This window comes from Euphorbia lathyris, chromosome 9 (genome assembly GCF_963576675.1).
Source record: "Euphorbia lathyris chromosome 9, ddEupLath1.1, whole genome shotgun sequence".
NCBI lineage: Eukaryota > Viridiplantae > Streptophyta > Magnoliopsida > Malpighiales > Euphorbiaceae > Euphorbia > Euphorbia lathyris.
Window position 1 is genome coordinate 55629865 of NC_088918.1, and position 15870 is coordinate 55645734.

At 35.8% G+C, this 15870-nt stretch overlaps 1 pseudogene; it reads right to left on the reverse strand.

Moving 5' to 3' along the window:
* Positions 1 to 2903: 2903 nt before the first annotated feature.
* LOC136205638 (uncharacterized) overlaps positions 2904 to 15870 on the reverse strand; it is a 34182-nt pseudogene continuing 21215 nt past the window's right edge.

The following is a 15870-nucleotide window of genomic DNA, read 5'->3' on the forward strand; positions in this document are numbered from 1 at the left end:
ATTGCCGAAACCAATCTTTTTATCCTTGGATCAAAAAGCGGCAACAAGACCCTCCATCAGAATTTTGGAAGTATCAACTGTATTGCCTTGGAATATGTCTCCAAGGACATATAAATCGGTGTCTCTGACCACACTGCTAAACGTGCGACCGAAAAGACTGTGACACAGGAATTTGTGTAGATACAACATCGAATTGGAGTGAAAGGATTGGTTGTAGGCGAGTCGAGGATTGAAACGCCAAAATCCGGTTAGCATTCTCCATATATCCGTGGATGTCATATCTTTGCCAGGATGACGTTTGATTGTATCCCTCGGGGGAAAACTAAACCAGGCATGTAACTCAGGATACCCAAAAGTAATGAGTTCGCCATCTCGATGAAAACTAAGACGCACTCTTCGTTTATTCACAAAACGAACTGTACAGAAAAACTCGAGAATCCAGTCTCCAATTATAGGAAACCTCATGTTGGCGAATTTAGTCCATCCAAATCTTTCCAAATAGCGACTCATGTCATTGCTTATGTCGAGTTGTTTATTTAAAAACTCATCCATATATAGCATACCGACGAAAAACTTGTAATGAAGCCTATAGTAGCGCCTGCCTTCGTCATGGTTGAAAATAGGAAATGGCGCACCATAGCGTTTGGATAAGTTGGGACGCTTATTGCTTGAAGCAGCAATTTTCTTAGGGGATTTGTGTTTGGTAGTCATGGTTTTGTGAGGAATGAAGAAGAAAAATGTTTGTGTTACTTTTCTGTTAATGGAGTGTTTGAGAAAATCAGAATTTTGTTCTAACAGAGAGGAAAAGAAAATGATGTAACAGAAATATGAACCTCTAAGAGTTATTTATAGGAATCATATGACGAAAAGAGGTGTTGTTTTGATGCGAAAAGGCATAAATTCATACCTCAAAATGTTGAAGAAACTCAATTTTTCGAGTTTGATGGCTGTGTCTGCAGGATGAAGAAGAAACAGGTCTGTTGGTGCAGAAAATATCCATGTCACGACCGAGAATCCTAATTCTCGATCGCGACACGCTGATTTCCTTACGGAAATCAGGCGTCGAAACCCTATATCTCTGATTCTCGGCCGAGAATATGAATTCTCGGTAAGATCAGAAAATTCTTACCTGTTTGGACAAATATGAAAATGTGAATTTTCAACTGAGAATTCCAAATTCTCGACTGAGAATTGCCAAATTTCTTCTAATTCGAACTAATGACTTAAAATTAAATTAAAATCATGACTGAAACATATTTTTATGCATCTAAATCTTTATATAAAGTCATCTAATAATAAAAAAATCATAAAATTGACATGTGTAAACATAAAAACTAAATTAAAGAACTAAAAATGAAAAATTTAAACTAAAAAAATTAAAATAAAACAAAACAAAACAAAGAAAAAGAAGTATACAAAATTTAAATGAATTAATCTTCAGGAAATTGTGTTATTAACTCTATCTCCTTAATTGTAACATTTTCATAATAAATTTTGCATCTATTACCATTAACTTTGAAACGAACTCCGTTAGGTCCCTCAAGTTCTAATGATCCATAGTCGAATGTTTTAATGACTAAATATGGTCCTATCCATCTGGACCTAAGTTTACCTGGAAACAAACGGAGCCGTGAATTAAATAACAGCACCTTATCCCCAATGTTAAAGCTTTTGACTTTAATCTTAGCATCGTGCCATTTTTTCACTTTTTCTTTATATATTTTTGCATTTTCGTAAGATAGATGACGTAACTCATCCAACTCATTTAAGTTGAGCAAACGTTTCTTACCTGCTTGCTGTAAATCAAAGTTAAGTTTTCTAATAGCCCAATAGGCTTTATGCTCTAATTCTACTGGTAAATGACATGCTTTCCCATACACTAATCGGTATAGCGTCATTCCTATTAGTGTTTTAAATGCAATACGATATGCCCATAACGCATTGTTGAGTTTACAAGACCAATCTTTTCTTGAAGACGAAACCGTTTTCTCTAGAATCCATTTGAGTTCTCTATTTGATATCTCTGCCTGACCATTCGATTGAGGATGGTATGGCGTTGACACGCGGTGGTGTACTCCATATTTTTTCATAAGTACATCAAAACTTCGGTTTATGAAATGGGTATCGCCATCACTTACAATGACTCTAGGGCAACCAAATCTACAAAATATATCTTCAAGAAACCTAACAACAACCTTAGAATCGTTCATCGGGGTTGCAATTGCTTCAACCCACTTTGAAACATAATCTACGGCTACTAATACGTAAGTTTTACCAAAAGAAGGGGGAAAAGGTCCCATGAAATCTATTCCCCACATGTCGAAGACTTCAACTTCTAGTATGTTTGTGAGAGGCATCTCATCTTTTCTTCCAAAATTCCCTGTTCTTTGGCACTTGTCACAACGAATAATAAATGAATGGACGTCTTTAAACAACGTAGGCCAAAAGAATCCACATTCTAATATTCTGGCTATTGTTTTACTAACGCCGTTATGCCCTCCCTAAGAACTAGAATGGAATTCTGACATTATAGACCCGTATTCATTTTCACTAACGCATGTCCTAATCATTCCGTCACCACAAGTTCTGAACAAGAAAAGATCTTCCCAAAAATACTGTTTAATGTCAAAAAAGAATTTATTCTTTTGTGGGAAATTTAATCCTTCCGGAACAATGTTGGCTGCGAGATAATTTGCGATATCCGCATACCATGGTGACATGACACTTTTTATTTGATAGAGATATGCATCAGGGAAATCATCTCGTATACCGATAGTCTCACCTATAGGACCGTTTTCATCTTCGAGTCTTGATAGATGATCGGCGACAAGGTTTTCTACTCCCTTTTTGTCTTTAATTTTTATATCAAATTCTTGTAACAATAAAACCCATCTAATTAGACGTGGTTTTTCATCTTTCTTAGCAAATAAATATCTTAAAGCTGCGTGATCGGTATAAATAATAACTTTTGAACCTAACAGGTATGACCTAAACTTATCACATGCAAAAACTACTGCCAGCATTTCCTTCTCGGTTGTGGTGTAATTTAATTATGCACCTGACAGTGTGTGACTGGCATAATAAATAACGTGAAGTTTCTTATCCTTCCTTTGACCTAAAACACATCCTACAGCTAAGTCACTTGCATCACACATGATTTCAAAAGGTAAATCCAATCGGGTTTAGCAATAATGGGTGCACTGACTAAAGCTGTTTTCAATGTTTCGAAAGCTTTAACGCAATCTTCATTAAAATCAAAGGTTGAGTCTTTCATGAGTAAATTAGTAAGTGGTTTGGAAATTACAGAGAAGTTTTTAATAAATCTCCTGTAAAAACCTGCATGTCCTAAAAATGACCGTACTCCCTTAACAGTAGTTGGAGGGGGTAATTTTTCTATCACTGAAGTTTTTGCTCTATCCACTTTTAATCCTTTTTCAGATATTTTATGACCTAAAACAATTCCCTCGTCAACCATGAAATGACATTTTTCCCAGTTTAACACTAAATTCGTTTCTTCACACCTAGACAAAACTTTATCCAAGTTCTGTAGGCATGCATCGAAAGAATCTCCATAAACGGAAAAATCATCCATAAAAACTTCCATGATATCTTCAATGAAATCATTAAAAATTGCAGTCATACAACGTTGAAATGTTGCTGGTGCATTACATAGACCAAAAGGCATTCTCCTATATGCAAATGTTCCATAAGGACATGTGAAGGTTGTTTTGTCTTGGTCATCCGGGTAAATATATATTTGAAAGAATCCAGAGTAACCATCTAGAAAACAATAGAAAGCATGACCAGCTATTCTTTCGATCATTTGATCAATGAAAGGTAGAGGAAAATGATCTTTCCTAGTTGCTTTGTTAAGGTTCCTATAATCTATACAAACCCTCCAACCGGTGGTGGTTCGCTGATAGGGGTATTTTACCCCTATCTTTTAGGGTGATTTACGGGATAATTTTGGATAAAATAAATAAGTTTAATTGCAAAAATAAAGTATTTTGAATAAATAAAGAAATAAAAATAAATCTCGTACTTTTAGTTTAATTCCTTCGTTTTTTGATTAGTTTAGGAAAACTCGGCTCTCAAGTGTTGTATTTCAGGTACAAGAAAGGAGCAAAAACCCACTACATACGTGGGGCGTAGTAACCCTTACGCGGGGCGTGAAACATGATGACAGAAATAATTGCCTTATCCGCAGGCACCATGTGGAACTGACTCAGCATACGCGGGGCGTATGCCATTTTACGCGGGGCGTATGACACATGTCGGCAATAATTGGCCTAATCCTGAAAGTCAGACTGCATTGTCTCCCAGAGTCAACTATCCATACGCGGGGCATATCATTATATACACGGGGCGTATAAGGCAGTTCTTCAACGTAAAAAGATCAGAGACACATTTACGCGGGGCGTACTTCATCTACGCACGGCGTAAATACTCCAATTCTAGCAATAAAACTTCAGAAATTCAAACACGCGGGGCGTACTTCAACTACGCAGGGCGTGTTTGGGAACAATTAGACACGGAATTGGTCCACATGCAGGAGATTTCTGACGGAATGGGCACCTACGCGGGGCGTAAACCACCTTACACGGGGCGTATCATGGGATTTCTGCACCAAATAATGTTGCTCCATGCTTGTGCTTTGTGAAGTTACCAACTTGCCCTTGCTTGATGTCTATAAATAGATAGCTTTTGAACTTCATTAGACACCAATTGCATACTAGAGAGCTATACTATACTCTTTTCTTTCCTTGTAACTTAGATTCAGATTTTGTAGTTGAACTCTCCCCCTCGAGAGCTTGTTCGATTGTTCCGGCGTTCCATCGAAGTTCCGCTCCATCATTCATCACCAAGCTCGAGAGTTCCACCTCCATGACCTAAGAGACGGCTTTGAGTCCGGTTAGCTAGTTCCAAGGGCGGATTCTCCCTTTTACTTGCTAATTAGCTTGTACTCTTCCTATGTATTAGGCTTGGTTGTATTTCATCTATACGCTTTCCATATTTATAATTTATGATTCATAATCTCTATTTCCCTTTACGTGTTAATGTTTATTACTTGTTTTGATATTGATAATTGACTATTGTGTAGGAACACGCGATTACCGTCGCCATCCGGGCTATCTTTAGGGAATTATATAGGTGTTGCCTTACCGGAAGTGACAAACCGGAAACCGTAGGAATTGACAAGCCACGGAACTTATGGGCCCTAATTTCTAGTTCCCCCGCATTAGACACGCCTTGACTAGGAATCACGTAGTCTAAGCACTTCACGGGTCGGTCTTACTACACTTGGTCGTCTTTGCAAGAATAAACCATTATCCGTATACATTTAGAGTCGTTATTTATCGTGGTTATAATTTATCATACACGCCCCACTTCATAGAGTTTTTAGCTACACGATTCTGTGTCGCCAATAGTTAGGAATAGTGTGTAGTTGTGTCTTACTTTACCCCAAAGTAATCATCGCTTAAATAACATACGAAACCGAGTCGTCTAATACTTGTAATTATAAATCCCATGGATTCGATACCCGGTCTTAACCGGATTATTACTTGATACGACGGGTACACTTGCCCCTAAGTAGTGACGTCTAGTGAATTTAGAGCAATTAAAAAGAGCACATCCATAGTCCCATAGCACACTCATATCACACTACATCCGTAAACATACACAGCTAGACGAACCACACATCATTCGCATAGGTATCAATTCACCTTCGTCATTCCTTACAACAGTTATGCCTCCCTTTTTAGGTACACAATGGATTTGACTAACCCATTCACTATCCGAAATAGGATAAATGATTCCATTGTCTAAAAGTTTAGTAATCTCATTTTTTACTACTTCTTTCATATTCGGATTTAAGTGTCTTTGCCTATCCGCTTTAGGTGGCTTATCTTCTTCTAAGTGAATTCTGTGCATTACAATACTAGGATTAATTCCTTTTAAGTCGGAAATTTGCCATCCCATACTTCCTATTCTATTTCTAACAACTTCCTTCAATTTTTCTTCTATAATATGTGTTAGTTTGTTAGAGATAATTATAGGTAGAGAATCGCCTTCGCCTAAGAAAGCGTACCTCAAATGGTTTGGTAATTCTTTAAGTTCTAATTTAGGTGGTATTACAATTGAGGGCTGTTGAGCGATTTCCGCAAGTGCACGGTATACGCTTGTAGTAATAAAAGATATCGAACCCACAGGGAACGCTTTTTAACTAAAACTTTATTTAACTCGGATTTAATCACGTGTTTAGGTTTAATAAAAGAAATACGTTTAATTGATGGAATTGGTTTTGGTAAATTAGGATTAGATAGAAGGATTATATCGAGTTTAGAGAACAGTTCCGTCTTTGTGGTTTTGATTACAAGACAGATATTTCTGCAATTGGAATAAAATAGAACTTGTTTTCATAAAGCAAAGAAAACAACTTTAACTTTGTAAGATTATGGACATGTAACAATATAGCGATTTATTCAATTAAATGGCTTCGAACCATAGAAATCCCCCTGATGTTGAGGTGATTCCTACCTTAATCAAACTAGTATTTTATGTCTGATAAGCCGCGATCAGCGATCATGTCATTCATAAAAACTAAATCTGTCAAGTGTTCAACAAAGTTTTTATATGAATAAGATGGAATAGAACGTTTTAATAAAAACACCAATTTATCATTTTGAAAATCATTTTGTCAGAATAACATCAAAATAACAACAGTAAGAATGTATTGAATAAATAAGTATATCATTAATGAAATGTGAATTTTCACAAGTTAACAGAGAAGTAGAAACTTGGATAGCATTGTAACGAAAACTTTGAGATCCGGGTTGTCAATCTTTCTCTCAAACTCCGTAGGTTCGTCAAACCTCATGCGCTTCAGCCGTCAATTCTTCTCGCTGGATCTTCGGAATAGAGACTGATCTCGTCTACTACCAGAATGAAAACTAAACTAATACTGTTTATAACTAATCTAATAACAATTCGTGTACAGCACGATTGTTTATACAGAAATGAAATCTAAACTTTCTGATTCTTTTCTGAATCAGAAACTCGACATAATAACTTTCTTCTCTAATTTTCTCTAACTTTTTCCAACCCCGATTTCTGAAATGGATCACTTATTTATAGTTGGTGAAGGGTTGTAAATGACGGGTCGTGTCTGCTGGTGAAGGGTTGCTTTTATCCGAACGAACAGACGCGTTTTTCCGATTTAAACATGTGTTTTGTGTGCAGAAAGGTTCGCTGTCGCAACTGAGATTCTGAAAATCTCAGTCGCGACAGGGGGTATAGGGACGAGTTTGAAGACTTCGTTTTCCCCCCGAGCTGACCTCCGTAAGTTGCGACTGAGATTCTCAAAATCTCAGTCGCGACAAAGAGATGTCTCCCTGTCTCTCGACTGCTTTTCGTCCTCCTTGAGCGTTCTTCTGACTGATATGCATTCTTGGTACGTTTTTTAGGTTTTTCCTCCATTTTAGCTCCGTTTTGGCTTCGTTTTCGCTCCTATTTGGATTTAACCAAATAATTAAGTACCTTGCATCAAAGAAGTAAATAAAGACGTAAAAGTATTCCAAATGAATATAATTAGCACGATTTCAATGTAAATTTAACGTATTTATATATGATATTTTAGGTATATTTTGGGCTTAACAAACTCCCACACTTAAGCTTTTGCTAGTCCCGAGCAAAATTTCACTGAATTTATTCTTTAATCAATCTCTTTATAAAATAGAACATATATCCATATATTCCTTTTTAAATTAGTTAAACCGAAAGATAAACTTTTCATGGTAAATTTATACGCAAAGCATCAAACTAGCTTGTGTAAAAGAGATATATTACTCGTCTTGTATTTCAATTTTTATATTTGAAGTATTCGGGACGGTGTAAGCACACATGTTTTCGAATCTTCCGTCTCAAGGCATTTCTAAGCACAAAATTTCCTTTCCCAAACCTAAACTATTACAAATATAGATTTATTAAGGACTTATGTTTAATATATTTGCTTAGTTACGCCCAAGATAAGGGTGGTCTCGATCGTAACTTTATACGCATTAATTTGCTTTCGTGTTTGTTTAAGAGGTACCGATCATGCCATGGGTGGACGCAATCGTTACTTAAAACTTTAAACACGTTTAATTTTGATTTAATTTTTTTAACGTTCCTTTCATACCTCGACCGTGATAAGGGTGGTCGCAATCGTGGCCAAAAGTAAACGGTACTTAATGTTCTTCCCTTTCATACCTCGATTGTGATAAGGTTGGTCTCAATCGTGGCCAAAAATAGCACATTCATCCTATATTGACTTGAAATACGACTACTTGATTAAATTAACACGAAAATAAAATTGGGAAAGAAAAATAGCACATTCATCCTATATTGACTTGAAATTCAACATGTATTATGGCTAAAGTTTCCTTAAAAACTTCAATTGGTTTTTAATGTAAGACGAAAAATAATATCGAGCTTAAAAAGCTAATAGTTGTTAGTTCGATTTATTCCTATAAACCTAATTGAAAATTGAAAATAAGATTTATATTTATCATGAATTCATGATATAAAATAGAGATTTGAAACTAAAGAAATTTTACTTATATACATTTACTCGAGACGTTTTTGATAAAATCGTATCGGAGATTTGTAAAAATATAGCCCGTATAGAAATATTATTGATAACCTTAAAATATGTTAAACATTATTTTAAAAGTAGAATTTATTTGAAACATATGAAATCAAAAATATATGTTTATGAAAAAAAAATTGCTATTATTTTTGAAAAGTGTTGCACATTATATGAAAACGTTGCATTATATACTTTACTTAAACAACATGCATTTATACAAATATAAATGTTGCATTCATTCGCATTCGTTGCATTCATTTGTACTTAAAAATAAAATGATATATGAAATATCTCCTCCCACACTTAATTTGGACCATGTCCTCATTGGTGCAAAAAGCGATAAAACACGAAAAATAGTACGAAATAAACCATACGAATTAGAATTGAAGATAATAGAGTACGATAACATTCAAACATAACAAGAAAGAAAATTGTACCAAACATAATTTGAAATAGTGTACCAAATTTAACAAGACATAATAATAATAATAACGGGAATGAGTTAAAGATAGAAAGGATAAAACCTATCAAGGTGAAGGTGGTGGAGAAGGCGTAGTCTCAACTCCTTGGCGTCGGAAGAAAGATAGCATCCGGCGATGAGTAGACTTGTGCTCACGACTCAACGTAGTGATCCTTGAACTCATTTCGGCATTGTTGGCAACGACTTCATCTAACCGCAAATTCATGTGACGGTTATGCTCGTTCATTTGTGTCAAAACACGTTGCCATCCAACTTGTTCTACATCATTCGGTTCCACATTCGCTTGTTCGGTGGCATTAACATCAACATTCTCTTCCTCCTCCTCTTCCTCTTCATCAAATTCATCTTCATCTTCCTCATCATCATCTTGGGCACCTAAACCTTGAGAACCCGAGGCTTCACTACTCATGGTAGCAAAAACACGTCTTGTGCGATCCGCATAAGAGATAAAAGCGGGGGGTCCTAATTTCTTCAATAAATTGGCTCTTTGAAGTGCCGTGAGATCCAATGAAGGTAAACCAACATGAGGCATATTTTGATAATCCGCTAATTCACCTCGAGCGCCCAAAACAATGCCGGTAATTAAATTACCCATAGGCACTTGCTTATTGCGGGACTTGGAAGCTCGAACTAAATTAGTAAATATTATCTCAATACTATCAATTGTCAAACCTTTAAAAATAGCATTTAACACAACCAAATCACGAACTTTCACTTTTGAACTTTCAACCCGACCAAATAAGGAGAATGATAAAAACTTGTGAAAGAAGAATATACAATCATCCTTAATTAGCTTACTAGATGTATTCTTTGGACTAAAAACATCTAAACCGGTTAAAGTATGCCAAACCGAGTGTGAATCAAAAGGCTTTGGCTTGGAATAAAAATTCCGAGTAGGAAAACCAAACCAACGGTTCATGGCCGCATACCCAACATCATAACGAACTCCATCACTACGAAAAGAGATAACTCCTTAAGAGATAACTCCTTTCTTCTTGTCATAGGTTAGAGTAACCAAAAACTCAATAATATGCGATTTAAGACTAGGAAAACGCATACTAGCAAATCGTTTCCAACCAAGAACGGTAAGAAATTCATCAATACGCTCGGTAAAAGAAAGTGTGTTTACCGTGTCGGTGTCAAGAAAAACCATGTCGACGAAATCTATTTGAAAATTAGAAAATCGGCGATATTTGCGTCCTTCGGCTTCCGACGCAATATCAAACGGTGCTCCATATTGAACCCGTAATCTAGTGATCTCGGTTGCCTTAGCTTTGTTTGCAACGGTCTTTTGTCTAGGCATAGTGATTTGTTTGTGAAATTTGGGTGAATGAAAAGAAGAAAATATGAAAGGATGAAAGTTAGAATAAAAGATAATGGTGGTGAATTGAGGAAGAAGAAGATGAATAGGGTAAATATTTATGGGGAAGATGAGTGAATCTTGTTATTGGGAAGAGAAAAGATGAATGATTGGTGTAAAAATAGGTGATTTAAATAGGTGTAAGTATAGGTATTGATTAGGATAGGTAAATAGAGTAGTAAATAGAGTAGGAATAGGAAAAGAGAGTGAAATTTTGCCCAATCCCATCCCTGTAAGCCGCAAGTCGCGACTGAGATTTTCAAAATCTCAGTCGCGACAGCAAGTAGGGAGAGGGGCGAAATTTTGCTGAAAAGTTTTTCCTCTGCTGTCTCAACTGAGAATTCGAAATCTCAACTGAGATTTTGAAAAATCTGGGTAAAAGTGGGACTGTTTTTGATGATTTTAACAATTCAAAACCAATTCCTCTGTGAAGTAAGTGACATTAATGTTACAATGAATCCCCGAAACTGAGATAAACAAAACTGAAATATTAAATTGAAGGAAAACCAAAGGTTGTTCCTTAAATAAAAGAAATAAACTAATGAATTAATGCACTTTTATTTATTATAATCAATACCATGATATATATTTACATAGAAACATTATAAAAACATAAATTACAATCAAACAGTCATATATATATTAAAAACAATAGACAGAAACGCATAAAATATATCCGTAGGAAGATGACAGATGACGTGCATTGGCCTGTTAATCTTCGCTTGAACGAAGACTTGCCTCTCTGGTGCAGAAAGGAATGTTGGACCAGAACGGAAAACTCGTTTGACAAGTCCCTCGTTCTCCAAGAACTCGTAGTCTAAAATAGGGAATGGTTCTGTATCAGTCCAAGGAACAGAAATGGTTCCCTTGGCTCCCAATATGATTCCACAAATGATGTTGGCGAACCCAATCTTCCATTTCTTTGAACGGGAAGCATCAACTAACCCCTCCATTAGAATCTTCGAGGAGTTCACTGAGTTGCCTTGGAAAATGTCGCCCAACACATAAAGATTAGTATCTTTCACAACATTGCTACTGACTCGACCAAAAAGGCTATGACAGAGGAACTTATGCAGATACAGCATGGAATTAGAATTAATGGATTTGTTGAAGGCAAGACGTGGATTGAATCGCCAAAATCCTGTTAGCATCCTCCATATGTCTCTAGAAGTCATATCCCTTCCAGGATGGTGTTGAGTTGTGTCTCGGGGTGGAAATCCAAACCAATTATGTAGTTCTGGATATCCAAAAGTGAAGACCTCCCCCTCACAACGAAAACTGAGACGAACACGTCTCTTGTTGACGAACCTAACGGTGGAGAAAAATTCCAGAACCCAATTTCCAATAATAGGAAATTTCATAGAAACAAATTTGGTCCAACCCAAATTAGTCAGATAGCGATCAATGTCTTCGCTTATCCCGAGTTCCTCGTTCAGAAACTCGTCCAGATACATCATGCCAAAGAACTGAGCATATCTGAATTGCATAAAGCGTTTCCCCTTGTCATGGTTATAAATGGGAAACCATGCACCATATCGATCGGAGATATCAACTTTCCCTTTTTGAGAAGAAGTGCATTTTTGAACATTTTTCAAAGACTTAGTCATGTCTGTGAGAGAAAAGAAAATGAAGTCTGTAGGATTTGAGAATTTGAGAAAGAAATTCAGAAAGATGAAATAAAATGGAAGAAGTCTGATCCTACAGGAATATATAAATCCTATAAGTGAAAGGTTGTGTCTGTTAGAAAGAAAAAGGTGCCAAAGTGATACCTCTTTGATTCAACTGACAGAAATTTTAAAGAAGGAAGACTGTAATCCCTTACAGTAATTCAAATGCAACAAGACAGAAAATCTCAACTGAGATTTTCGGAATCTCAACAGAGATTTCCAAATCCTTTAATATGAAAATCTCAACTGAGATTTCTGCATATTTAATTTCTCAATAACACTTAATACTTAATGAAATCATTTTCAAAACATGACTAAATTAAAATTTTAATGTTAACAAAACTCATTTGTACACAAAAAAATAAAAATAAATATATATAAAAATAAATAAAAATTAAAGTAAATAAAATTAAAAATAAAAAAAATAAATAAATAAATTAAAATTACGAACATAAAATAAGAAAAAAAACTATAAATTAAAACATGAAAACTAAAGAAATTAATTTTCATAAAATTTATCCACGGATTCAATTGCTTGAATTGGAGCTCCGTCGAAGTAAATCTTGCAACGATTACCATTGACCTTAAATCGTTCGCCATTAGACTTTTCTAGCTCCAATGTTCCGTAATCAAATGTCTTAACAACCAAAAATGGTCCAGCCCATCTAGATTTTAGCTTACCTGGAAATAATTTTAATCTCGAATTAAAAAGTAAGACTTTATCCCCAACATTAAAGTTTTTAATTTTGATTTTGGCATCATGCCACTTTTTAATTTTCTCCTTATAAATTCTTGCATTCTCGTAGGACAAATAGCGTAATTCATCCAACTCGTTTAAGTCAAACAAACGCTTTTTCCCTACGCTTTGCAAATCATAATTAAGGGTTTTTATAGCCCAATATGCTTTATGTTCTAATTCAACCGGCAAATGACAAGCTTTACCATAGACTAATCTATAAGGTGTCATCCCGATAGGCGTTTTAAATGCAGTACGGTATGCCCATAATGCATCGTTAAGTTTATGTGCCCAGTCTCTTCTAGAAGACGAAACTGTTTTCTCAAGTATCTATTTGAGTTCTCTATTTGAAATTTCTGCTTGACCATTCGTTTGAGGATGGTACGGTGTAGAGATACGATGGTGTACTCCGTATTTTCTCATAAGTGACTCAAAAGCTCTATTTACGAAATGAGTACCACCGTCGCTTATCATAACCCTAGGAACTCCAAATCGACAGAATATTGAATTTAAAAACTTAACAACTACTTTAGAATCATTTGTCGGGGTTGCAATTGCTTCAACCCACTTTGAAACATAATCTACGGCTACTAATATATAATTTTTGCCAAAAGAAGGAGGAAAAGGACCCATGAAATCAATTCCCCATACGTCGAAGATTTCAACTTCCAATATGTTCGTAAGAGGCATTTCATCTTTCCTTCCTATATTCCCTGTTCTTTGACACTTATCACAGCGGATAATAAATGAACGGACATCTTTAAACAGAGTAGGCCAAAAGAATCCGCATTCAAGTATTCTAGCTGCTGTTTTGCTTACGCTATTATGACCTCCGTAAGCGCTAGCATGACATTCTAACATTATAGAGTCATATTCAAACTCACTAACACATCTCCTAAATATTCCATCGCCGCATGTTTTGAACAAGAATGGATCTTCCCAAAAATATTTCTTAGCTTCTGAAAAGAATTTCTTCTTTTGTTGAGAAGTCAATCCATCTGGCACAACATGTGCAGCTAAGTAATTGGCTATATCCGCATACCATGGAGCTATGACACTTTGTACTTGCATGAGATGTTCATCGGGGAAATCATCTCGAATACCTGATGTTTCACCGATGGGACCGTTTTCATCCTCAAGTCTCGATAGATGATCGGCGACCAGGTTTTCAACTCCCTTTTTGTCTTTAATCTCAATGTCAAATTCTTGCAATAGTAAAACCCATCTAATAAGACGTGGTTTCGCATCTTTCTTAGCAAACAAATATCGTACAGCTGCATGATCAGTATAAATGATGACTTTAGATCCTAACAAATAAGATCGGAATTTATCACATGCAAAAACTACTGCTAACATTTCTTTTTCAGTTGTGGTGTAATTTAGTTGTGCACCGGACAAAGTGTGACTCGCATAATATATAACATGAAGTTTCTTATCCTTCCTTTGACCTAATACACATCCTACAGCTAAGTCGCTCGCATCACACATAATTTCGAAAGGTAGATTCCAATCGGGTTTCGATATTATAGGTGTACTGACTAAAGCCGTTTTCAAAGTATTGAAAGCTTGTAAACAATCTTTATTAAAATCGAAAGTTGAATCCTTCATAAGTAAATTAGTAAGTGGTTTGGAGATTACAGAAAAGTTCTTTATAAACCGTCTGTAAAAACCTGCATGACCTAAAAATGATCTTACTCCCTTAACAGTGGTTGGTGGGGGTAATTTTTCTATAACTGAAGTCTTTGCTCTGTCCACTTCTAAACCTTTTTCAGATATCTTATGACCTAAAACAATTCCTTCGTCTACCATGAAATGACATTTTTCCCAATTTAATACTAAATTCGTTTCATCACATCTAGACAATACTTTATCTAAGTTTTGTAAACACGCATCGAAAGAATCTCCATAAACTGAAAAATCATCCATGAAAACTTCCATTATGTCTTCAATGAAGTCATTAAAAATTGCTGTCATACATCGTTGAAATGTTGCTGGTGCATTACATAGACCAAAAGGCATTCTCCTATAAGCAAATGTTCCGTAAGGACATGTGAAGGTTGTTTTATCTTGGTCATCCGGGTAAATGTAAATTTGAAAGAATCCGGAGTAACCGTCTAGGAAACAGTAAAATGCATGACCGGCTATCCTTTCGATCATTTGATCAATGAAAGGTAGAGGAAAATGATCTTTCCTAGTAGCTTTATTTAGGTTCCTATAGTCTATACAAACCCTCCAACCAGTGGTGGTTCGTGTAGGTATCAGTTCACCTTCATCATTTCTTACAACAATTATGCCTCCCTTTTTAGGTACACAATGGATTGGACTAACCCACTCACTATCTGAGATCGGATAAATGATTCCATTGTCTAAAAGTTTAGTAATCTCATTTTTTACTACTTCTTTCATGTTCGGATTTAAGCGTCTCTGCCTATCCGCTTTAGGTGGCTTGTCCTCTTCTAAGTGAATTCTGTGCATTACTATACTAGGATTAATTCCTTTTAAGTCTGAAATTTGCCAACCCATACTTCCTATTCTATTTCTAACAACTTCTTTCAATTTTTCTTCTTGATCGTTTGTTAATTTGTTAGAAATAATTATAGGTAGAGAATCGCCTTCGCCTAAGAAAGCGTACCTCAAATGACTGGGTAACTCTTTAAGTTCTAATTTAGGGGGTGTTACAATTGAAGGCGGAACTGGTCCATCTTCTCTAATCAAAGGCTCTAGGTCCTTATCATCTAATTCCTCATCTATTATAGGTTCAATCATTTCTTCACTTTGAATTACATCATTGACACATTCCTCGACTAAATCAAGTTTCATACAAGCGAATTCCTCCATTGGGTATTTCATCGCTTTGTTCATATTAAACTCGACCTTATCTTCTCCTATCCTTAAAACTACCTTCCCTTCCGACACATCTACTAGAGCACGTCCCGTGTTCATAAACGGTCTACCGAAAATCAAAGGGCAATTTACATCATATGAAAAGTCTAATAT